The sequence below is a fragment of the Gordionus sp. m RMFG-2023 genome, chromosome 2 (assembly GCF_954871325.1).
Source record: "Gordionus sp. m RMFG-2023 chromosome 2, tfGorSpeb1-WG-v2, whole genome shotgun sequence".
In the NCBI taxonomy this organism is placed as follows: Eukaryota; Metazoa; Nematomorpha; class Gordioida; order Chordodea; family Parachordodidae; genus Gordionus; species Gordionus sp. m RMFG-2023.
In genome coordinates this window covers 56,481,422-56,508,600 of record NC_088776.1, presented here as the reverse complement: position 1 = coordinate 56,508,600, position 27,179 = coordinate 56,481,422, and positions in this window count along the sequence as shown.

Here is a 27,179-nt window from a genome sequence, read left to right as displayed (position 1 = left end):
ATTAATAAATATTTAAAATTAAACTTTATATTTTAGCCAATAGACATTTCAATTAATGGCAATTTTTCACAGTCTACATATATTTTTTTTAAAACTTTATTATGAAAATTTTTTAGCATAACAAACGAAAATCGCTAATCCTTATTTCATAAACAAAAACTACAATTGGAAATTTTTAAACAATTATACTTGCTCTTTAGGTACATTTTCATTATTAAATTAAGCACTTCTTAGAACCTTCGATACTATTAATATATATTTTTATTTAGTAATTTAATATATTTTACATATTTTTATATAGTTGTTTTAATATTTTAGTGTTTTATCATTTTTTTTAAAAATTATATTAATATCAATATTATCAAAATAAAATTATAATAATAAACAAAGAAAGTATATAATATACATTTAAAGATTATACCATTTTTTTATAAATATGTATTTTATATATTAGAATGGGAAGTAGTCAGCGTCTACATGACAGGATTTCACTGGATGCAAACTCCCTTCAAAAACCTTTGCCTACCCCCCTAAAAAAATTATGCCGCCTCCGACGGCGGTGTCTTCCTATTATTATTTTTACCTTTTAAATTTATTGATACTCTTTTCAGAGAATTTATAAAGGATAACTGAAATTAATCTATCTCTACTACCAACTATCGATATTTTGTGAATATAAAAAATTTATTTTTTAGTTAATAAATTCAATTATAACCTCCATTATTTACAATGAATTAATTATTGTGGCATTATGAGCTTGCTGAAATGATAGCAGAAAGTTTTATTTGGAAAACAATGTGTATGATTGTTTGCAATAAATAGATTTGGTCGATAAATTGTATTAATTCTATTATAAAAATATTTATTTAAAAAAATATTTTGGGGCAAATAACGATAATGTTAGATTGTCATTATTAAAATTAGGGGTTAGCAACACTAGTTTTTGTTCAATATTAAAAATATTTTACCTTTATTCTCTTTGTTCATATGGTCTTCGATTTCTAAAAGGGAGATTGATAATATTAATAAAATATAAAGATTATAATTATAAAAATAAAAAGAGAATATAACAATTAAACATCCATGATACAAAAGAATTAATTAGAACATTATATTGTTATTTAAAAAAATAATATTTTATTTATATTAATTAAATTTAAACTAATATTATATTATATAAATGATATTTTATATCATGCTTTATGAATGATCATGGTTGTATAAATAAATGAATGCTGTTTGAATTTTACTATATGATATGAAATTATCTTATTTATTAAATTGTCGACGGCGAGAGAAAGAACATGTAATATGAATCTATTGGATGTTTTATGAAATAATTAGGGAAAATAATTGGAAAATGTCATGGTAATTATTAACAATTTTGTAAATGTGTTTGAGCAATATTAATATATTGGATATTTCATGAAATTAAACTATGAATAAAGATAAAATTATGATCTATAATGAATTTAATTTTGGTAATATATATAATATTTTTGTATTTGTCTGATATTATAAAAAATATGAAAACTTAGTATAAAATCAAATGAATCTGATTCACACCTATCGTGTTTGCTGTGCAAAGAATAATAACTGCCTTTAGAGTTGATCGATGTTTGACAGAATATATAGTGATAGGGTATGACATATCACAATTAAGTCTAAGACTGATGATGTGACGAAGGTATTCACTGCTTAGGAGCTGGTCAAAGTTTGTGATTGAAAAATCTCGAGATATTCGTACCCGCTGTCTTCGGAAATGGAGAAGAGCAGAGAAGGGTCCTGGGGTTGACTTCTCGATTTAAGGTATGCAACGGAGTTGCCAACTAGAGGCTATCCTAGTCCTTCTGTAGTGCCGATGAGGAAGGATTGATTAATGAGAGAGACGTCTATAGTAGTGATATCCATCGGACCTAATTTTTCAAGCCCGGCCCGGCCTGAAATTTTTTTAAAAAGTTTTGCCGGCCCGGCACGAACACCAAATTTATTTTTTTTAAATTTACCGACCCGGCCTAGCCAGGCCTGAATTTATTTAAATATAGAAATTAATTTTTATAATTACTTAAAATAAAAGACATATGATATATAGCGTTTAGTTTCAATAAATTAAATCAAAAATTTTTATTTTACATAAAATTGATAAATTTAGATATATTTAATAAAATTTCCAAGGTCCGACCCGACCCAGCCCAAAATTTTAAAAATATTAGGCCCGGCCCGTTTGTAGATCTCTAGTCTATAGATCAATTGCCTGCAGAAGCAAGGGGTAAGAATGTTTTGTGAGTGTGTGTATCTCGCAAGAGAGGCGAGAGGATATGAACACACTAACGGAAAGTAGGAAGAGTGACCTTATGCTAATGCCACCGGATTTGGTTGGCAAAGTAGCCTGTAACCAAGCTAAGTCACCAAATTTAAGATTAAGTACAACTTCTATGGGGTGCTTAATCTCGAGCTCATGTGCAGCGAAGTTAACATTGTATTAAAAGATTAGCCACTATCAGAGTGTATATAAAATTCTCCATATTAGAAGGTAGTTATTCAATATAAAGAAATCTTAGTAGGCTGAGAGGCGAGATAGTGTATCGCGCATGAGGGTGGAATATCGGCAAAGAACTTAAGACTTTTCATTACCTACTGGAGATCCGAGATATGTCAAAGAATTTAATGGTGTATGATTGAACATAGGATCGTGGTTAAGGTCAATGATCTTAAGATGAGAATATTCGCTCTTGTGATTAATTCGCTCTCCCAAACTACTCCTGGATTTTATTATGTTGATTGCCTTCATAACTGTCATGTTTGATGTTTTTTTTAAATATTATTTTGATATATATTTTTTTTGTGAAACTTCATAATATTTTATTTTTATCACGCGCAATAGTCTGGTTTATTAACATCGGCGATTTGTTTGACCTTAGATTGTAGGAATCAAGATGAGTCGTGTTATTTTTATTTTAGACAATTATATTTTTATTTATTGATTATAAGCTTTTAAAAAGGCCGATTTGGAGCAGAATATGTTACTTTTCTTTTTTATTTTGAAAATAATAAAAATTCTTCTTGACCCTATCGGATTGATTCTCAACTGCCCAACGGCAATAATTGCTGCCGTAACCATAAGGTAAAAATTTTATTTTTATATTTATATTTATTTAAGTAAAAAAAACTTAACGTTTGTTAAGGGCATAGTGAGTTAACTGTAATATTAAACTGTATATTTGTAAAAGACATAGGGGTCCTGTGGAGTATTTTTTTGCGGAAATACGGTGAAGTACTGTGGTTTTATTGTTAAAGGCCCAGGGATATTTTGCGGTGTAAAATAGTTGTTAAAGGCACAGTGGAATTATGTGGGTTTATTTAAGAGTTGAAATAAGCATAGTTAGGTTGGATGTACTGTTGTGTTGTTTTGGTTTTAATTTTAGAACGTTACATATAGTTAAAATAATTTTAGAGTTGATTATTATTTTTATAAGTAGTAAATTGAGTTATATTTCATTTTTGTTAGAATATTTGTTATAGATTAATTAATTTAGAGATAAAATACAACAAAAAATTTTTCCAATCATTTTAATTATTTAGGCCGCATTCAAAGTGGGATCTGATCCGACACTTGACAACTGATCGATACATGAGAACCAATTTTTCTTTATTAAAACCAATATTTCTTAGGTTATTATGATGTATAGAATTAAAGATAAATTTAATATTTGATCTCATAAACAGATTTTATAAATCGATCATTTAAATCGTGTCGGATCGGATCCCACTTTGAATGCGGCCTTTATTTAAATGAAGGGTTTTATTAACTAAATATGTGGAAGTACAGTATAATATACTAGGAGCGGCAATTGCTTATTGGGTGGGGTTTATATTTCGGCAGGAGAGAGCGCCGAAATAAGAGTATTAAAATACGGGGGCAGATGTTGCTGATTGAAAGACACAACGGGGAGGAGGATAGGGTTGGAAGGGTTACGTGTTTGCGTATGCAGAAGATGTTGTAAGGATAGGCAAGTAATGAGGATTTGAAATAGGAGAGGATAAGGAAGTAGAGATAGAAGAATGGGAATATATAGAGGTCATAGATAATTGACACGGTCGTTTAGGACGGAAGATCTGAAGAATAGAAATATTGGGTATTTTAAATGTGGTGTACACATAGCAACTTACTGTCGGGATATTAAATGTTTTGAATGTTGCCACAGTGGTCACATTTCGACACCTAAGGAGTGTTTTATTATATGGATGATGTGTTGGTAACAGAGGTCACGTAGGATCAGCAGAATCGAATGTTGGAAGAGGTATTTCAGAGAATCCGAGAGAAAGGATCACAAGCGAATAGAGAGAAAAGTGTACTGAGAGTAATGAATGTTGTGTAATTATGACATCAGAATAATGAAGTGAAAGTGCAGCCAGTAGATAAGAATATGATTGAAATTAAAAATATAATGAAGCCACGGTGTAAAGTGTGCAATCCTTGTAAAGATAGTAAATTACTATCATCTGTTTATTGAGAATTTTGTCGAACAGCGACGTTACAAGTTGTTGAAAGTAGGAGGTTAGTAAAGGAGTACGGGGGGATTATTACATGATATAGATGGAATAGAGACTAGTTCTGTTTTTTTCAAAAGTATTACGCGATACAGAGACGAAGTATTCGTTAAGTAAGAAGGAGACATTGGCGGTAATTTTTAGGTTGACCATTAGAGAATATTTGATTGGGCAGCAGTTTGTGGTGTATACAGATCATAAGCCATTGATACATTTGTTTAAAAAGGATAAATAGTTGATGTCTCCGAGGTTACAGAGGTGATTGTAATTGGTAGCAAGTTTTAATACGTTGAAATATCGAAGGGGGCAAGAGAACTATTTGCCGGACATTATCTCAACATGTGGAAAAGGTGAAGAGGTTTAGGGCAAAGGTGTGACGGTGAGAGAAGAGATGGAAATGGCTATGGAGGGTGAAGTCAAGAATTTTAAAAGATGGCCCATTGGAAGTTTAAAGAAATAGGAAGTGCCGTATAAGGTTCGCGAATGGGAGAATATGAATCTGGAATGTTGACCAGATGAGAAAGGGAGTGAAGCCCGGCCAGTTGAGGTCCGGAGGTGGAGGACATGGCTACGTTTTTTTTAAAAACAGATCATTGAAAAATCAACGAGTTCCCCTTCTCCAGAAGGGATGAAGAAAAAATATGGCATCTAATACTTATCTTTTCATAATTATTAATTTTTATATGAATATATATACCCTTTTAAATTAAATTTTATATACTTCAATATATGTCTCAACAATATGGCTTTAATAAATATTTTAAAAAATGACCTATGGTGTCTAAACGAGTATATTGTCCTGATTATCGAAGTTAATTTTTATGAAAATACATATTTTCGTAAATCAATTAAAGCCTATGTATCTTATTCATAAATATATTATATTTATATCCCTTATGTTTATTTGAGGAATTTGTTTATTTTCTAAAAGCTAATGAGAATTTAAGACTTGAGTAAAAAGAATATAAAATTGTGCATTAAAAAACATGTGACGAAATATTTTTGTTTGTAAATGTAGTGGGGAAGGTGAGCAAAATTTTAAGGGTTTATATGTCATAAAAACAGGAGGAAGTAGGAGGCGTCTTTTTAGTTTTTTTAAGTTTTTGTAAAAAGAAGGATAAATAAATAAAATATGAATGATTAAAGGTAAGCTTGATTGATATATATTATATAAAGTAATTGAGATTACCTTTTTTTAAGTTGAAAAGGAAAAGGTAGACAAATGAATTAGAATGTGGATCAGATTTTGGAAAGAATGAAAGTTTATATTTTATCTATTTTATATAAAAGTTGTTTGTTTTTTATTTTGTAAATTATTCTTTTTTTAAAAAGTGAGTAAAATATGTGAGATGAATAAGATAGTGATTTATGAGAGAGGAGTGATGAGATTGGGAAGGGAATAGTTGTTTTATAGTTGAATTTTGTTAACCAACGTTTTTATATTAAAAGTGTGAAAAAAGTATTAAAAAATAATATTGTTTTTTTCTGGGTGCCCTTGACTATTTTGAGATTTTTGAGGAATGTAATATAATAAAATGTCTCAAGATAATGATAGGGTTTAAGATAAGATTTTTTGATTTGTCCTGTTGACTTATAGAAGAAAGAAAAAGGATTATGAAAATATTTCGGATAAAAATAAGAACAAGTGGTCCACTTGAAAAGAACTACTAGGTAAAACTATAGCAAGAAAAAATGTAGCAGTCAACAGCAGGGACAGTTTGTTTGTAAGGGGGGGAGGATGTCATTGATGTTTTTTTATTATTATTTTGATATATATTTTTTTGTATAAATTCATTATATTTTGTTTTATTCCAGCGCATTAATCTAATCGTAAGACTCAGGATAAGTCGTGTTATTTTTATTTTAGAGAATTATTTTTTTAATTATTGATTATAAGATATAAAAAAGGTCGTTTTGGGAGAGAATATGTTATTTTTCATTTTTATTTTGAATAAAAATTTTCTTGACTGCACTCAACTGTCCAACGGCAATAATAACTTTATCCGGTGGGCTGCCTAGTATACCATCGTCGATATGCTACTTATGAGGATTTAGCTTGCATTGGTCATTTATGCCTCGTATCAGGCTGTTAATGCTTAGACAGAACAAAAAGTAACCTAGAGGGTCACCTTGTGGTATTACCATCGCTCGAAGAAATCAATCTATCTTCAAATTATAGGTGCGAGGGACTAGCATAACAATCGAAGATAAATTGTGAGAAATCAGGGTAGAGGGTAAGGATAGGATTTAAAAACACTCTAGGCCTTAGAGTGTTAAAGGCGTTCGAAAAGTCTATTTTAACTAGGATATTGTCTTTGAGGTCTGTTTGTAAATACATCCGGGTCATGTGAAGGGGTACCTCACATCCATCTTTTACGTTGACCCCTAATTAATTCGGGCACGGGTGATTGGATATTGTGAACAATATTCTGCTTAGTAGGGAGTATATCTTTATTAGGTTTATGGAGAGCAAAGAGTTAAGCTCCGTATAGGAGAGGAACAATGGCGGGTAGTATGCCTCCAGTAGGCATATTGTTGATGAGTGGATATTTTTTTCCATAAACGTCGCATTGTTGTGTGATGTAAGTTATGCTTAGATCCTGTAGCGAATATTGGGCAAAACCCATCAAACCTGAGGAATCGCGTTTGAAGCCTAGAATAGCCTTTCTAACGTCGGTTGTGGTATAAGAGGCTGCAATTAAAGGAGCTCCAGAGCTAGACGTATTTCGTCTTTAAGATTGTGTAAGTGGTGAGGAGAAGAGCTTAATAAGTTGCTTCATCATAGGGAGCCAGCTTATTGTCAGATCCCAGGAATATGATAACATTCAGGCTATCTAATTTTATAAATACCAGCATGACCTTGATCAGTTCATTTTCATGTATTTATTTTATCCCTGTCATCACCCTTAAAGGATGTGGAAATGTAATGGGTAAGGGGTAGATAGCTGCAGTGACTCCTACAACGATGGGGGTCGGAAGCAACTGCTTCTAAAATTTGAGTGGGGGTATTTTTCTAAAAAAAAAAAATTTTAATTTAATTCTTTTATTGTTTTTCTAAACCCATCCATAACCAAATGATTTCTGGTTTATGATATCGGACTCGACCTCGTGATTCCATACTTATTAAATTAAATAATAAGTGAGGAATCCTATTATTATGTTTTATTAAATTTTGGTTGATGTTTGGCAAATTAGGTGGTTATCTGAGATTTCTTGTCATATAATCATTTTTTCAATCAAAAAAATATTAACCAAAAAAATTAAAAATACTTAATTAATAATTGCACATGCCATAATATGAGATGATAAATGGGCATACCACATTTGAAAAAGACATGGTGGGCTTAATTTTTATATATAAAGAATCTAAAATTGGACGAATAGCAAATATTTTTTTTATTAATTATTTAATTGTTTATACTTATATTACAATAAAATGGCTAAAACGTGGAATGTAGTTATTACACGTGACCTTTCCACAAATGTCTCGAAACTTGAAGTCTTGCTCCCTTACGTATTCGAGAAATTACAAATGATTTTGGTGTCACTGAAATTATTTATACATCTGTAGAGTCGTCTGGGTAAAACTTGAAAACATTTGTGCCAGTGGAGATAGGGACTGTTGGGCTAGTAAGCACATCTGCCAATGAGGTGGGAATAGTGACTATGGGTTTTTAGTTGTGAGGGCAAGGACTGAAAAAGGAAGGGTTTGAGGAATGGCTGGTGATAAGATAGGTAGCCCAGATTTAGGACACTTGATTTTCTGATTTCGATAGCCCAATTTGGTTACTTTAAAGTTTATTACACAGTGGGAAGTTATATTTGGTAGGTGATGTGCTGAGGTCTGGTAGGCTCATGAATTTGAAATTTTTACCAGATTGAGGGTGAAGGTAAATATCATTATTGTTAAAATTTACAATTGTGTTTTATGGCTAAATGTATATAATACTCTGCAAATTAAAAATCATATAAATAGAATGTGATGAAATTTATGTAATTGACATTCATCACATTTATTCCATTTACTAATGAATTTAAAACTCTAAATGGAATAATTCGTTATTATATTGCCCATTCCAATATCAAATAGGTACAATTTTGATATTCTATTCTCAAATGAGTTTATTATATGAGATCATGATATGAAAGCCTATATTGTAAAGATGGTTTTATAATGTGGTAATTTATCCATATCATTAATAACATTATCGTATGGTGGGGTTTGTGATGGAGAGGGAGGAATACTGATGGTAAGTAGAATCAGAATGTGTATTCTTAAACAGCTAGATAAAATAGAGCTGTATAAATGCCTCAAGGAGGGCAAAGGCCCTTATTTAAAATCGAGTTGTGATCAATTTGAGTGATTGTGTAATTTAGAATCTCAAATATATTTGATTAAAATGATTTATAAGAATATAATATTAAATTAGAGTGTATCTAATGTTATTTTAAGTAGTTTTTAACTTATTAATATATATTTGAGGTTTATCGCTGTAAATGGCTTGTTGCTATTTTTGATATATATTTAAATAAATTAATGGTCTATCTAGCTAGTATTATATGTCAGTGAATAGAACGGTCTAACAAAAAAAGTATAACAGATGCATATTATTATATTATTGTTTTCGAAAAGTAAAATGTTCTATTTATAATGCTAAAATATCCTGTACCATTAAAACAACTTAAATATTTATGACCAAAGTTTGTATTCCAATTGGGGTTATTTCCTGATTATTTATATTTATTTATTAAGTGTTTTCAAGTAAACAGCTGTCCGGGTAGATGCAGCGTTTAGCAAAAACTGAAAAAACAAAATAATAATAAATTGGGTTAATATTTATAGAATCTCCAAAGGTAACGCCACCCCAAAAATAAATATTTATATAAACCACATCAATTTATCCTAGACAGTTAGTACACATTAATATACTCATAAACTAACTCTAAATATCATTGTCTATTCTATAATTGCTAGAATTCAATCAAAGATTAGTGATAATCCATCATTTATTATTTTAATTAAAGTTCTATTATCTTGGTACAAAGATAGTTAGATATTAATGACAAGAAAAGTATTTGTTATACTTAAATTTTATGAATTCTTTTTATAATCAATTATTATTTATTAAATGATAGTCGATTTTTAAATTAAACAAAAAATATTAATTTATTTATAAAATTTTTTAGTTAAACAATTTTTTTAAATATGTTAGCTAATAAGCGCGCTATTTATTTTAGGATAATTCGATAGGGCGCTTATTTTGGGGCAAATAACGATAGCGTTAATGTGTCATTTTTAAAAGTAAGGGTTACCGTAGTTATTTGTTCTATATTAAAAATATTTTACCATTTATCGTTTTGTTCGTTAAGTCTTCGATTTCTAGAAGGGAGATTGATAATATTATTATAATATAAAGATTTATTTATTTAAATAAAAGAAAATAGTTAAACATCCATAATTCAAATAATTATGAAAAATAAACAATATGCATTTCTCAAGACATGAATGATTATTAATTGCTTAAGATAGAAATAAAAATATTCTATCTGAAATAATTTTTTAGGTCGTAAATATATTTTAATTAAGAAGTCATATTAAATAAGAGAGGTTAAAGGTCAGAGTCAATATTATCTAAATAAGCGGTGGAAGGATAAGAGTTATTTGAAGGTTGTATGATTCTATATATCTTTCAGGTGATATAGATAAAATTAATAGGGATGTTAATAAATATTTTGAAGAAAGGGGTAAGTCAAGGTGTGATATCACTTAAATAGAAATTCCTTATGAAAAAGCTGATCATTTTTTTATTATTATTTAAAACTATATTTTAATGTTTTAAATCATTATTTTATTAATAGTTTTGTCTAAATAAATTTAAAAAATCATAAATAAATTTTCAACAATTAATTTAGAACATTATTATTTAAAAAAATAATATTTTATTCATATGTATTTAATTTAAAATAATATTATTTTATATAAATTATTAAAGCAAATACAAAAAAAAGCGATATCTTAGATTAATAATTTTTTTTAAATTGTATGAGTAAAAAGTTATTCAAAGATATGTTTAAAGCTGATTTTATTTTCGTAAGCCATGATGAAATATGAGAGAATCAATGAGATGTAATAACCTACTGGTCAGATTCACTAAAATACACTTTGAAGCTTATCTGGTGACATATCATCTAATTTTCTTTTTAAGTTTTCACGAAATTTTAATATAAATATATTTATATGGGTAAACAAATGGCTTGTCTCTAGTTTATAATTATTGATACATATTTAAATTAATTAATTGTCTATCTAGCTAGTAATATATATTAGTGGATAGAACAAACCAACAAAAAAGGTAGAAGAGATGCATATTATTATATTATTATTTTTGAAAAGTATAATGTTTTATATATAGTGCTAAAATATCTTGTACCCTTAAAACAATTAAAATATTTATGACCAAGGTTTGTATTCTAATTGGGATTATTTCCTGGTTATTTATATTAATTTATTAAGTGCTTTCAAGGTTTAAACAGCTGTCCAGGTAGAGCAGCGTTTAGCAAAAACCGAAAAAACAAGATAATAATATAGAAAATTGGGTAAATATTTATAGAATCTCCAAAGGTGACCACACCCCAAAAAATATTTATATCACACCACATCAATATATCCTAAATAATTATTACACATTAGGATATTTATTAGAAACTGACTCTAAATGTCATTGTGTATTTTATAATTGCTAGAGTTAAGCCAATGCCTTGGTTGATAATCCGTCATTTCTTATAATTAAAGTTTTATTATCTTGGTACAATGATTAAAAAATCATTATTTTAAATGATTTTTAAATTAAACTAGTTAAGTAGCTTTTTAAATATGGTGGCTAATAAGCGCTCTATTTATTTTAGGGAAGTTCAGTAGAGCGCTTTTTTGGGGTCAAATAACGATAGCGTTAGTGTATCATTTTTAAAAAGGGTTAGAAACAGGATATATTTGTCCTATATTAAAAATATTTTACCTTTTATCCCTTGGTTTATTTCGATTTCTAACGGAGATTGTTTTTAAATAAAAGAAAATAGTTAAACATTCATTTATTCCAACACGAATTAATTTAAAAAAATAAAAATATGATATTTCTCAAGACATTAATTTAAAATATTATTCTATTATTTTATATTATTTAAAGGATTTAAGCAAATATAAAACGATTTTTTTTGATCAATATTTATTTCCATAAAAAAAAAAATACAAACTACTTTCAAAACTGATTTATTTTTCGTAAGCCTGAAGATATAAGATAGAAGCAAACATAATACCCACCTTGACTGATGATTCATTCATTCTTTAAGATGTATTTTGAAACTTCTTTGAATGCAATCAGCTAGGTGATTTTGTTTTCTTCTTTTTATTAAGTTTTCATAGATTCTTAATGTAAATATTTTTATATGGATAACCATGATAAATTAATGATTAGTTTATATAATATTATATTAGTGCATTAACCTTCAGACAAAAAAAAAACAAATTTTAATTGCTAGAATAATATAAGTAGTCAATTAAAACTACAGAAATTTTATCCTAGGTTTGTAAAATGGGGATTTTTTATTATCATAAATATTTATTTATTATGTGTGCTTCGAAGGTTTAAACAGATTTTCGGAAAGTTGTTTAACAAAATCAAGGAAGACAAATATATTGTTAATATTAATAGAAAATTGAGTTTTAAAGAATCCCCAAAGGTGAAAGCGAAATAGAATTTAATTCAAACCTTATCGATTAATCTTAGCCTAGTTATAAAATATTACAATATTTTTTAGAAACTGACTGTAAAAATTATTTTCTATTTATAATTGCTAATGCCTTGATTGATAATCCATCTTATATTATTATAATCAAAGCCTTATCTCTTGGTACAAAGATTTTTTGTTAGCAGATAATAATAAAAAGAAAATTTATACACTAATTATATATATTCTTTTTATAATCAATAATTATATTATTTTAAAATATTTATAAATGTTTAATAAATAAAATTAAGTCATCGTTTGTAATTTTTTCAGTCAATCTTTTTTTTAAAAATGGTAACTAATAAACGTGATATTTGTTATTGATAAGTTAGATAGTATGCTATTTTGGGGGTAATTAATGATAGGGTTAGGGTATTATTTTTAAAAGTAGGGATTAATAACATTGGTGATTTATCTTTATATTTAAAAACTTTTACCTATAAATTTTTCTTGGAAATATTTTTCTATATCTAAAAGGGAGAACAATAATTAAACATCCATGATTAAAAAGATAATAAATTTTTAAAATAATATCCATTTATCAAGACATGTATTATGATGAGTTTTGATAGAAATAAAAAAAATATATCTAAAAAATTGTGTTCGATTATAAATTAACATAATATTTTTTGATATAATCAATTAAATTTTCATTGCATTCTATTCTATATATTTTATATAAGGTTCAGATAAAGTGTCAATAAGTAATATAAAGGTAAAATTAAAGGCATAAGTTATTTCATATGATAAATAGTTCGAGTCTTTTTCTTAGGTTAAAAACTTTTGAATTTTAACGTTTTCCCTAAATAATTTTGAAACAAATTTCTTATAATCAATTAAAGAAATAATTATTTTTTAAGTTTTCATAATATTTAATTTTATTATTTATAAAAATAACATTAATTTAAATTAATTCTGATTAAACAAATTTTAATTTAAACAATATGAATAATAATTTATATAAAAAAATGTCAAATATTTAAAAAATATTTAAGCTAGAGAAAAATTTAACATAGATTAATATTAAATTTTCTTAGAATATCAATATTCTCATATTTCCTATATATAGAGGGGCAATACACTTTTGAGTGTTTTACAGGTTTTTCGAAGTTCAGAGGGAAATTACTTTAATTTAAAAGTTTTCTATTTAATAAATAATTAATTTAATTACCATTCTTTTTTTTTATAAATTTATTTGCTCATTTGGAATGTGAGTATCATCTTATTTATCATTTAAATCTTTCAAAAAATTTTAAGAATTTATTTCTATTTAGAAAAAACCTAGTAAAAATGCATATAATTGAAATGTATCTTTTCTTATATTTGACATAAAAAGTTTTAAATTTTTACTTTCAGTCTCTAAATGAAAAAAATAAAATTAAAACATATATTTATAATATAATGGAAATAAATATTTAAATTGTTACAATTATTTTATTTACCGTAGGACTCGCAGAAAGTCAGAATAAGTAGTACTAAAATTGGTAAAAATTTATTCATTAAATAATTGATTTCAAGTAAAGATTATTTTAAATTTTAAATATAATAAATCAAACGAAATTTAGGAAGTTTAATCAAAAAATTTAAAGGAAAATTATTTAATAAAGATTTTGATAAAACAAGCCAGTACTTATAATATTGTTCAACTGAATTATTATTTTTTTATTTATTATTATTTTTTTTATCTATTTTTTAATATTGTAATAAAATATTTTGTTTTTAGTGAATTTTCTCAGAAATTTGTTAACTAAGAGATAGAAATAAAAAAAAAATTGACAAAAATTCTACGAATTGGGAAGGAAAAATAAATAATTTTCATTTATATGTTTTGTAAATAATCAAAATTAATAAAAATTCTACGAATTGAGAATAAAAAAACAAATAATATACTTATTAAACGTTTTGTAAATAAAATCAAAATTAATGTATTTAAAAAAAATGGATTATATTTTTAAATTTTTCATTTTATTGTATTATAGTTTTATAAAGTGGAACCTTTTTAAAGTGGCCATATGAGATCACCCGACATTTAAAATTAGGGGAAAAAAATTGGAAGGCTCTAAAATGCTATTTATAAAAAAATATCATTATTCAATATAAATTTCTTCAAAAAAATTATATTATTTTTTTGAATCTAAGGTTATACCGATTTAAAGAATGTTTTCCTTCAAAAATGCTTCCAAATTATATTATACTAAAGTATAGTATAATAAAAATTCAGCATTGAACAAAATAATTAAACACTTTGCCATTTCATATAAAGAAGGGGTATAGGGATATTATAATTTCTCTATGAAAATTTTATTTTTCAAACTACGTCAATATTTTATAGGGGAGATAAATCTATAATTTAAATTTTTTTTTAATAATTAATTATGATATTAATAAATTTAATTATATTTTTTAAAAAATCTAGGATAAAGTAATATGAGTTTTAAAAAATTAATATCCTGTTTGGGTTCAAGGTTTGAAAGTAGATAAACAAGAATTACGAAATTATTCAAAATAAAAACTTCAAAAATTTATTTGAAATCGAAAGCAAATTCTTTTATAAATCCTTGTGGGGAAATAATTATCATTAAATTTTCAAGCATTTTTAAAGGCCTTCAGGGAACATATATGTTTAGCAATTATCTTAGAATATTATATTCCTGTATATTATTTTGAAATTATTTTCGTTTCGTTTCATTTTTAAAATTTGAGATATGGAATCGACTGTGTCAACTATGATTATCAAGCATAATTAAAAGTAGCTCTAATAAACAGGGATCTTGGAATAGATGAAATTATTAAATTTATTTAATTATCTTCTTCATCAAAATTTAGGATAGTAAATTTTTTTATATTAAGGTTTTTTTAAATTAATTTGAGGAAATTTTTAAAAAGGTCTAACTCAATATTTTCGCCCAAAAAATATTACCTAATTTGAGATTTCGCTAATAGATGTCCAATTTGCAAAATCTTTAGGTTTGCCTAATATTTTTCTGAATAAAATACTGAATTTTAAAATCAGCTAAAATGGAGCTATTTTGCCTTTTTATATATAATAAATTAAAACAGTTAAAAAATATTTTTTATTTTAATACTGACAACTTTATTTTTAAAACATTTACCTTATTTAAAGATATAACAAATTTAGATCTTATAAACTATTAGTCATCTTAGATGTTATCTCCACTTTATTAATTATATTTTCTTTTTTAATAATAGATATTATATTTTTTCCACAGATTTTAATTATTAAATTTTTTATTCCATAAGATTTTTATTTCTACATTTTATTCAATTTTTCCTAATTTACTAAAAAAAATAGTTGGCGAGGTGTTAATTTTCTGGTCCCATCAACCCTAAACTATTTATGTACGAAGTGTCTGGCTCCTCGTTAAATTTTTTGCCGTCAGACTTGTAATATTTTTGCCAAATATTTTCCAACCCGAGGGACAGGCTTTTGGGCGAACCAAGCGGGGTTTTAAATATCTCATTACTAAACTATATTTCTTCTTTTTTTTTTCTATTATTTAATCCGATGAAAAATTAATTTTTTCTTAAAATATATGTAAAATTTTAGAAAGGAAATGATAAATTATTATGCTTGTTATACAAAATTTTTAGAAATAAAATTTAAAAAAAACATTAACTATAATTTGTATATTTTGTATATAATTTATTTTTAATAAAATATTTTCTCAGATGAACTTCATAACAAAAACATGAGAATTTAAATAATATTATATCATGATGCGTATTAGGCAAATTTTTAAAATATGAACATTTTACCAATTTAAAGGAAGTATAAAATTTTAAATCATAAATTTCAATTATTAATACTATTAATGTATATCAGAGTATTTGCTTAGACCTGCCTGATCTGACCAAATCGATTACTAGGTCAGTGTCAGATCTTAATTTTAACACTAGATTTCAGTCGGTAGGAACTTTCTAAAAGGAAATTTATTTGTTTGGATGCTTTTATTAAATATTTTATTTTTGAGAAAAATACTGATTCCCCCTCACCTACTTGATGTCTCTACATTTTTCCTCCTTTCTTGAAAAAATCTTACTATTTATAACTTAAAACATTATTAATTTTTGATAGTTTTATAGCGTTTGAATTAGTTTTTAATCTTTGAAAAAATCATTTTTAAAAATAAATAAATACAATATTATATTTCATATCTTTAAAAAAAATTTTTTTTATCTTATGCGCAAAATTACAAAATAATTACATAGGAGATTTTTTTAAAAAAGGAATTAGGAATATTTAAGGTAAAATTTGATTTGAACAAAAATCCATCTTTTTTTAAGAATAACTTCAAAGATTTTTTTTCAATATTTTGGTGTTAGTTTTTCAAACTTTGATTAAAAGTCAAAAATTAGGACACCCGGAATTTTTTTTGGAAGTTTGTTTTACCCAGATTTTTTATAATTCATATATATACATTGTGTTCCAATTGAACCGTTATCCTAAGCGTAATAGCAATAAATCTGTTAAATTCTAAATATTCAATAAAATTTTATATATTGAGGGAGGGATAAATAATCAATGCTTTCAGCAAGATTCATCAAATTCTATCAGTAAAACTCAAATTTGAGAAAATGACAAAAATAAATTTTAAGAAGGTTCATTTTAAGTAATAATTTTTAAAATTTATTAGGGTTGGAAGATGGGGTGAGGGGGGGGGGGAGGGGTGAAGGGTGTTAAAGTTTACATGTAAATTCAATTATCTTTCAAATTATTATAATAAATATGTATATAGACGTGTTAAAAATTTAGTGAATAATTTACTATAAAGTTGTTTACAAAATTATTTTATTAAAACAATGCAATTTTTAAAATAATTGTATTTCATTTCTTTTTATCTCATAGATCTTATAGAGATCGTGATTTTACATCTTGTAATAATTAAAGTCACCCTAATTTAAGAAGCTTAAAAATCGTAAAATAACTATCATTTTTAAAATTGGCATTTAAATAAGCGGCTTCGAATATGAATTAGTTAATATTTATACAATAAATTTTTGTAAACCTTAAATATAAATATTCTGTAATAAATGACTGAATTAGATAATATTAAGCATAATTTATATCAGAGACCTGCAGAGGTAGCATATGCTCGGCTTGGTCCGGATTTTCTTAAAATATATTTTATTTATTTTTAATTTTATAGCTAATAATGACGATTTAAAATATGGTTTTGAAATATACGGCCCGTCCCGAGTATTTAAAAAAAAAAATTATAGCAGCTCTCTGATTTATATAATATTTTTTCTTTTAACTCTGCCTATAATTCTAATTATTTTTTTTCTTTTAAATTTGTTTAATAAATTTAAAAAAAGAAGTCAAAACAAACATTATAGTAAAATTTTTAACACGTATATATATATAAATTTAATAATTTGGAAGATAATTTAAAATATACGAACAATATATACTTTTAAATCAATAACCCCCTCCCCCCCCCCCTCCCAACTAGCAATATAAATTTTAAAAAAATTATTTTATATTGAACCTTCTTATATGAGCAGAAAATTTAATTTTGAAAGAAATGGATTTTAATCCTAATTCTCTTTTTTACGATCATGATATTTTTCTCAAATTTGAGTTTTACTACTACCAATATGCACTGAGCTCCAATTGAGTTGATACCCTTTATGTTTTAGGAATCTGTGAATACCAAAATTAAATAAAATTTTATAGTTTGAGAGATGGACAAATTATCAATGTTTTCTGTACATTTTATCAAATTCTTAAAACAGGGTTAAAAGTTATGTTCATTTAAATTTGGATAAACAAAATTGGAATCAAAAATCCTTCATCTTTTAAAAATAATCTTTAAAGATTTTTATTTTTCTCAATATTTTGATGTTTGATTATAAGTCAAAAATTAGCCCGAACATAATTTTTTTTGGTTTTTTTTTAAATTTATTTATATACTCTGTGTTCCTATTAAACTATAATGTTTATGTAGTAGCAATAAATATCAAATATCTACAAGCCCAGTCCTAAGCTCGGCCCGGCTAACGGACTGGTCAATTTTAATTTTTTATAAATATACCTGATCCGGGCTTAAAAAATTTTTTTAAATATCCGGGCCTGGCCTTGTATATTAAAATCAAATATTATAAATCATCTTTAATAGCTATAAAAATTAAAAAAATTGATATATTTAAAAAAAATTTGGTACTTTATGCAGGTCTCTGATAAATAAAGATTATTCAATGCTTTCTAAAAGATTCATCAAATTCTAGGGCCCGTTATTCATATTCAAAGATGGACAAATAATAATTCAAATTTTCTAACATGTATTTTTACTTTTTTTTATATTAAACTTTTCATATAAGTTGACGATTAAATAATAATGTTTCACTAAAGATGAACATTTAAAATTTTAAGACAAAATCGAGACAAAAAAATTTCCTAGCACTGAATCGATTGATTGAAAAAAAAGTATCGCAGAATCTGATATTTGGCAATAGTGCATGAATTAAAGGGGGGTAGCTGAAATGGTTAATAAAGAAGCAATTCCGTTTATAGAATTTGATAAAATTTGCAGAAGACATTGACAATTTGTCCCTCTCTCATTCTATAAAATTTTATTTATTTTTAGTATTGACAGATTTATTGCTATAACAAAAAGGGTAACAACTCAATTGAAGCTCAGTTCATATTAGTGGAAGTATAAGGCAAATTTGTGTGGAAAAAAAAATAGGATTAAAATCCATTTCTTTCAAAACTAAATTTTCTGCTCAAATATGAAGGTGTTCATATATTTTAAGTTATCCTTCAAATTATCAAATAAATTTATATACGTATTAAAAATTTTATGAAAATTTAAAATTTTACTATAATGTTTGTTTTGGCAAAATTATCATTTTAACTCCCTTTTTTTTTATGATATAAAATAAAAAGTAATAAGAATTATTATGTGTATTGGGTAAGCAGAGCTAGACGAATAAATATTATATCAGAGAGCTGCAGTAATTTATTTAAAATATATCTGGGCCGGGCTAAAAAATTCTTTTAATATACCCGGGCAGGGCCCTATATTTTAAAAAGCAAATATTTTAAATCGTCATTATTAGCTGTAAAAATTAAATATAAATAAAATATAATTCAAAAATATTCAGGCCGGGGCTTAGAAAATCTGTGCCAGGTCTAAAAATATAAAACCCAGGAAGGCCGGACCAATATTTATTTTAAGAAAATCCGGGCTGGTCCCTGCAAATGGTACTTATGCAGGCCTCTGTTATAAATTATACTTAATAAATCTTAATAAAGAAAATAAACTTATTTATAGTGATATTATTGTTTTAAAAATGATTTTGAGCTATATTAATTAATCGGTGGATATTGTTTTTAATATAAAAAAAAGGTATCAACTCAATTGAAGCTCAGTGCATAGTGGTGGAAGTATAATCATGCTTGTGAAAAAAAGAATAAGATTAAATCCATTTCTTTCAAAAATTTCTGCTCAAATATTAAGGTTCACTAAAAGCAATAATTTTTAAAAAAATATTATTCGTATATTTTAAGTTATCTTTCAAATAATTAAATAAATTTATATACGTGTTAAAAATTTTGTGAAAATTTTAAATTTTATTATAATGTTTGTTTTGGCAAAAATATCTTTCTAACTCCTTTTTTTTTTATTTATTAAAAAAAGTAAACAAATAATAAGAATTATTATATGTATTAGAGCTAAACGAAAAATATTATATAAATCAGAGCTGCAATAATTTTAAAATATATATTGGCCGGGCCTAAAAATTCTTTTAAAATACCCAGACTAGGGCTTATATTTTAAAAATCAAATTTAATCGTCATTATTAGCCTTAAAATTAAAAATAAGTAAAATATATTTTAAAAAAATCTGGGCTGGGTCTGAAAATAAACCCGGGCAGGGCCTGACCGGAAATTATTTAAGAAAATCCTGGCCGGTCCCTGCAAATGGTACCTATGCAAGCCGATTTAAATTATGCTCAATACTATCTAACTCAGTCATTTATTACAGATTATTTATATTTTTGTTTTACAATAATTTATTGCATAAATATTACCAAATTATTTTCGAAGTAGGAGGCAAATTTAAAATATGATGGTTAATTTTTTAATGATTGTACACTTAGATATAATACAAGATTGGTGATCGTATAAATCAGATATATTAAGATTTATGAAATTAAAAAAATTGCATTTTATATATTAAATTATCATTAAGTTCATTTAATGGCGTAACTATTAAGAATGGTAGAGAAACATGGATTTAAAGTCCCAGATCCATTAAAACTCTTTAATTATTAATATCCTAATATATATATTTATTTTAAATTAAAAATTATTTTTAAAAAATGGATAATTAGAGATAAAGCTGCAATTGAATTTATATGATAATTAATAAATTCTTAGTTATATTATTTTATATATTATTAAAAATTTTGGGAAGTTTCCAAAAGGCGCCTAAATAAATTTATGAGTTTTGAAAAATATCAATTTATACGAATGCAATGGGAATTGAACATTAGAAATCTTCATCGAGCTTAATTTTTAAGCACAGCCAGGCCAGAATTTTTTTTTGGAAAAACCTGAGTAAATCCTGAGTGAATTTTTTTTCATCGAAAGATGGGTGATTTTAAAAATTTTTTAATGATATCAATTTTTCTTTATTATAATAAATAATTTTTAGATTATTATCATGAAAAGGATCAAAAATAACATTAATATTTTTAAAAGTTAAAATAAAAATATAAACAGATTTTAAAAATTATTGGATAAATAGTAACGGTTAGGATCCCTTTGTGAAACCAGCCTAACTCTGTATTGGATATTAGTTTATATTACCTAGTTTTAAATAAAAAATATATTTTAAATTAAAAGATTTTAATGAAATTAGGGATATGCACTAAATATTTTTTCTTTTATATTTGAACTCAATTTACTGTACAAAACAACTGGATTCCAAAAGCAATAGAGGTTCATAGTTTGAAAACTATAATTCAGTTTTATATCGTGTTTCCCTGAATAAAGAACCCACTTTAAATAATTTTTCTAGAAGTTTCTAGTATTTTATAATAGTCTGAGTGTTAGATGAGAAGAGAGAGAAAAGAGCTCTGGAATAAAAAAATTAAAGATTATTGTAATGTAAGGAAATTCAAAGACTTATATTATATGAGAAATCCCATAAAATTAAGAGTATTGGTTGCTTAAGGTGGTGGAAACTTATCATGTATTTGATAAGATTGACATAAGTGCGAGATTTTAACTAAGGTTATATTTGTATTATATTAACACTTTCATCTGACCTATATTTATATAATATATATATAAAACCGTGTCACACTCACAATGTAACAGTCACAGCATCACAATTTTTAATATATATTTAAAAAATCTTAAATTTTGAAAAGCGTCTATGGCTTAATAGGCAAGAGCGTCGCTTACAAATCTGATGGCTTTGGGTATGAATCACAGCAAAGTTCTTTTTTTTCTTAATCCAACTTGGTGGTTCCATCCTTTGGGATAGGCATTAACAAATTCCCAGGGCATGTAAAAGTTGTCATTTTTAGATCTCTGATGGAAAATGCAAGGGAAAATAAAAGTGGCAGACCCATATTATGGGTTAGAATTCCAGCAAAGATCATATTTTTCTTAATTTAACTTGGTATTTTTTTTTCTTAATCCAACTTGGTTCCGTCCTTTGGGATAAATTTAGGGGTATCCCGAATAAATTTAAAATAAATAAAATATGGCCTAACGCCTGTACCTTTATCAAAATATATTTTCTTATAATTAGTATCATCTTGAAGAATGGATCCACATTATGAGAATTAAACTTATTCAAAACTCTATGGATAACAATTTACCAAGGTGTGCTTTGTTGCTTCCATTGTAAATAAAAAAAACTCCATAAGGAAAGATTCATTCAAACAATCTAATAAATATTTGCATTTTATATGATTATTAACTGATGTCTCACAAGAATGACAATGAATTAGTGCTCTCCTTAATTTGATGATGGATAAATCAGAAATAAACCTATATGAGGTGTAAATCAGAAATTTACCTTATTTTAATGAATGTTAATTCCAAAATTTTCATTATCCTTATAATATATTAATAACATGTTAGAATATACTTTTCTTAAATTATTTTAATTTCTAATTTTTTTAATTTTTATTATTTATGCACTCTATAAAAATTTAATCTTGTTAGAAGAGGGTTATTTATATCATAGAAACAGATTTTGGATTTGGACTTTATTTGAATCTTTTAAAATTGGCTTCAAGAAATTGAAAACATTATCTTAGAAAGAGCATCAAAGATTGTTCAATCATAAAGATACAAAATATTTATATCCAAATCAAATATAGATTTAAGATAATAGATGAGATAATAAATACCAAGGTAAAATAAAGAAGGACAAGTGCCCCCTGTTGGACATGGGAGCTGAATAAAGGGGTGTTAATGACAGTAATTTTTAATAAACAAGAAATTTGGGATAAGAATAATTCATGATTTTCACAAAATTAGTTATTATAAACATTTTTAAAGTCTACTTTATAATAGCCATATCAGGAGGAGGATTCTTGATATAATACAAAAGGCATGTGAAGCTATTTTGCCTTATCCCTCTACACCAAATCCTAATTGATACGTATACTTAATAAGTTAAGACCCGACCATGGGTTTTAATCCATGGCAATTATTTTTGCTAAAAATCTTATAAATAGCCCACTGCAATGGGGTGGATACCACCAAAGTGTTTGTGAGATAATCAGGTTTGCCCCCATAATTGATTCTAATCTATGATGGCAGGTTTTTTTAAAAGAGTATTTAGAAAGGTTTTAAAGTATTTAAAACTTTCTAATGAATGTAGATTTTATACAGGTGGGAGGGCAAAAACCATTGTGTTTAGATATGAAAAATTTGTTAAAATTTTTTATAAATATCATAACTCACAAATCATGTTTTTTTTATTCCATATGATGGAATACCTCACAAATCTGTATAATAAAATACTGGGAAATGAAGAAATCCCTCAAAAATGGAGGCAGAGCTATCTAGTTCCTATCTTCAAAAATAGAAGGGATCCACACAATTGTCAAAATTTCAGGGGCATAAAACTAATGTCACACTGTCTTAAACTCTACGAAAAATAATAGAAAAAATGTTAAGAGACTAATCAAAATAGGAGAAACTCTGTTTGGCTTTATGTCTGGAAGATTAACAACTGATGCTATCCACGCAATTAGGCAAATGAGAAAATACAGGGAAAAGAACTTAAAGCTATACATGGTCTTTCACGATCTAGAAAAAGCCTTCGATAGAATCATAAGAAAACTTATCTGGTGGAAGCTATGTCACAAAAAGGTTCCCGAAAAATATATAAATAAAAGGATATGTATATGGACCATACAACAATGGTCCGTAGCACAAAGTGTCGGCTCTCAGCCCACTTCTCTTCATAACAGTAATAGATGTATTAGCACCATCTATACCACAAACAGTCCCGTGGAATATGATATTTGCAGATGATATTGTGATACTTGCCGAATCCAAGGATGAAATGAAAAAAGATTAGTGAGCTGGATAAATATCTTAGAAAAGCATGGACTAAAAGTAAATTGAGAAAAGACCGGGTATAAGGTGATAGGAGGAAATGAAATAGAGAGCATTTATATAAATGAATGACAGATATCGGCAATTGAAAGCTGCTAATATTTGGGCTCCACTATACAAACAAATGGTACAATAGAGAAAGGGATAAAGAGTAAAATTAATCAAAAGTGGTCAAAGTGGAGATCTATCTGGAGTGCTCTTTGACAAAAGAATCCCAGACAAATTGTAGGGAAAAATTTACAGTTCCACAGTACAACCAACTATTCTATATAGTTCGGAAACATGGCCAACCAAAGAATCAGACGAGAGAAGTCTACAAACTATGGAGATGAGAATGTTGAGGATGATTGCTGGGGTAACAAGAAAGGATAAGATGTGAAGTACAAGAATACTAGGAAGTTTAAAGGTAGTGCCCATTAAGACTAAGATAATGGTAAACAGTCTTAGGTGGTATAGGCATACGATGAGAAGGCCTATGAACTACATAGAAACGAGAGTTTGGAAGTGAGGGTAAACGTAAAAGAGAAAGGCCAAAACATTAATGGACCATAAAGTTAGAGCCAATATGAAGAAGTATAAATTACATAAAAGAGATAGTATGAATAACATAAAGTGGAGGAAGATGGAGGAGCTTACCACCAGAAAAGGTGAAAACTAAAAAGAAAAAAAAATATTTTGCCTTACCTCTAAAAATTTAGGGATAAATCTTGGAAGAATGAATTAGGATAATCTATTCCTCTCATTTGACTATTCTGATTCATCCATCGTCAAATAAAGGTAATTTTTTATTTATCCATAAGGAGAAAATTCTGATTTCCAGTCATTCTTGACGCCTTAAGGTTCAATTTCTATAAGGATTTCCTATCTTATCCTCTATCAAATTTATTAATTTGATTATATCTCGATTCTGTACATAATAAGGTTAGCTTAACAATTTTCTCCTTAATGGTGAACATTTGTGCAGATATTCAAGAATTTCACTTTTTTATTTCTTCTAATAATTCCCTCTCTATTGAGATCATTAAAAGGCTTCTAAATAATCCTGCTTAATATTTTCTAGCATTTTTAATTATTTTCTATTTTGCTAATCTTTCACAATTTATTTGTGAAAAAGATAAAGTGAGTAGATATTCATATACTATATTTAAATTTGTATATGCAGATGTATGATATTATATCGGCATAACATCTCATATACACTTATCAAACATTGCTTGCATTTTATATTGCATTTTGTTAAAAAATCTCCATTGCAACATCTTGAAATTCTTCACTTTCATTTTCTAATGTATAATCAGGTATCATCAAATCGGCCACATCTTTATTAATGCCATATTTGTAGCTTTCATATGTATTGAGAAGAAATTTATAATATTTACAATTTTTAACCATTTTCCAGGCAGTCAAAATGTCTACGTTTTTTGTTAGTAAATATCTTGGTAGAGGCCCAATTACTTCAAAAATTTTGTGCCGTTAGGAGGGTTTTAAATTTACAGAACTTTTCTAATAAAGTATCGACTTCTAAAGTCATCGTCAAAAGATTTTTTGTTATTAATAATGTAAGGCACTTATTGTAGTATATATTAGTGCATCTTTGTAATTAAACATACAAAAAACTCCTTCCGCGTGCCCACCATCTTGTTTCCCCAATTATTTGAAGCCTTTTTAATTTTTTTGAACCAATAAACCCTTTATTCACCACATTTGCTTTTATCCAAACTTCCATTCTTTTATAAGATTCATTGAAAAATGTCGCAAACCTTTTTAGTAATCAAAAAAGATTTTTCGCTTCGAGATTATCACATGTGGCAGAAACATATAAGTTAAGAATGTGGCTATAGCACCAAATAGATATATATATATACTGCCTTGCACTTCTTTATATTTGAGCTTGCAAGCCAACAATTTCACTTCTCAAGTTAGACTCATCATCAAATGTTACAAATATATTATTTAATTGTAGCCCTTGTTTAGAGAAACACGAAATTAATATATCAAAAAGTCATTTACCTGAAGAATTAGTCACTTTAACCACTGCAGAAAGTTTTTCTTTAATTTCTCTATTATAAATTTACAGCACAAATTGTATCTCCTGAGTGCTGTCCATCTGTAGCTGAATATTTTATTTTCTAATTGTTTCTTAATTGGTTTTCTAAGCGAGTATAGAATTGAAGCAATAACATTTCCAGAAGTCGTCTTCTATAATAAGGTAATTAAGCTCTTCCCTTGGAATTAATTTGCCTGAGAGTTTAAGTTTTTCCTTCCTATGTTTGCTTCTTTGAATAGCCTTTGATTATTAAGGATTGGATCATAATTTGATAGTTGAAATATCAGTTCTAAGAAATTTCCAAAGTTTTAATTTATATCTTCAAAATTTGATAAGGTTATATTACAATCAGACCTCTAAATTGCATATTTTGACGTCTTTATAGTTTAAATATTTAAAATATATGTTTAAATATTTAAAATATATGTTTTATTATATGAGTATATTATTAGAAATTTGCTTTTCTTTTCCAGCTATAAGTTTATTATTAATTATTAACTGAATCTTATATGGTTTTGTCACTGGATGCCTTAAGAAAGTATTCCATTTCTTGGATATTAACAGTTGTGTCATGAATTTCAACAACAGAATATACATGTTTAAAATTGGTGTATCCTTTTGAAAATGTATTTTCATAACCAGCAAATCTGTACAAATTGCAGTAAATAGCTTTAATTTCTTGATTAATTATGGCATTCGAAAGTAAATTTGGTGGTACTTTATCTTCCATAACTACTCTATAATACAAACGTGATATATTTAGTCTCAGGTTCACGGGTTGGATTGGATGTTTCTGTAAAAAGGCAAGTTTTTTGGAATTATTGCATTTGAATTTAAAATAAATTTGACTTAATAGCTGAAATCTTTTTCTTTAAATTTGCTGCTTTTGTGCATTAAAAGCCAGGTAATCCATTACAATTCATAGATGTAGGTATTTGTAATGTAGATAAAGATGAAGGTATTTGTCTGGAGTCTTTGAGCATATTGTTGAGGTATTTGTGGTAGAGCTTATATCTTTTGTTAAATATGCTAATTTTTTAATTTGTGGTTTGAGTATAGGATAATTTTTTTAAGATGTGATTTATATGGACTTTTTATGGTGTGACTTAGAATGTCAGGCAACGTTGTATTATCATCTTTTTAGAGCATAAAGGAGAGTCTGAAGAAGTTTCAAGAATT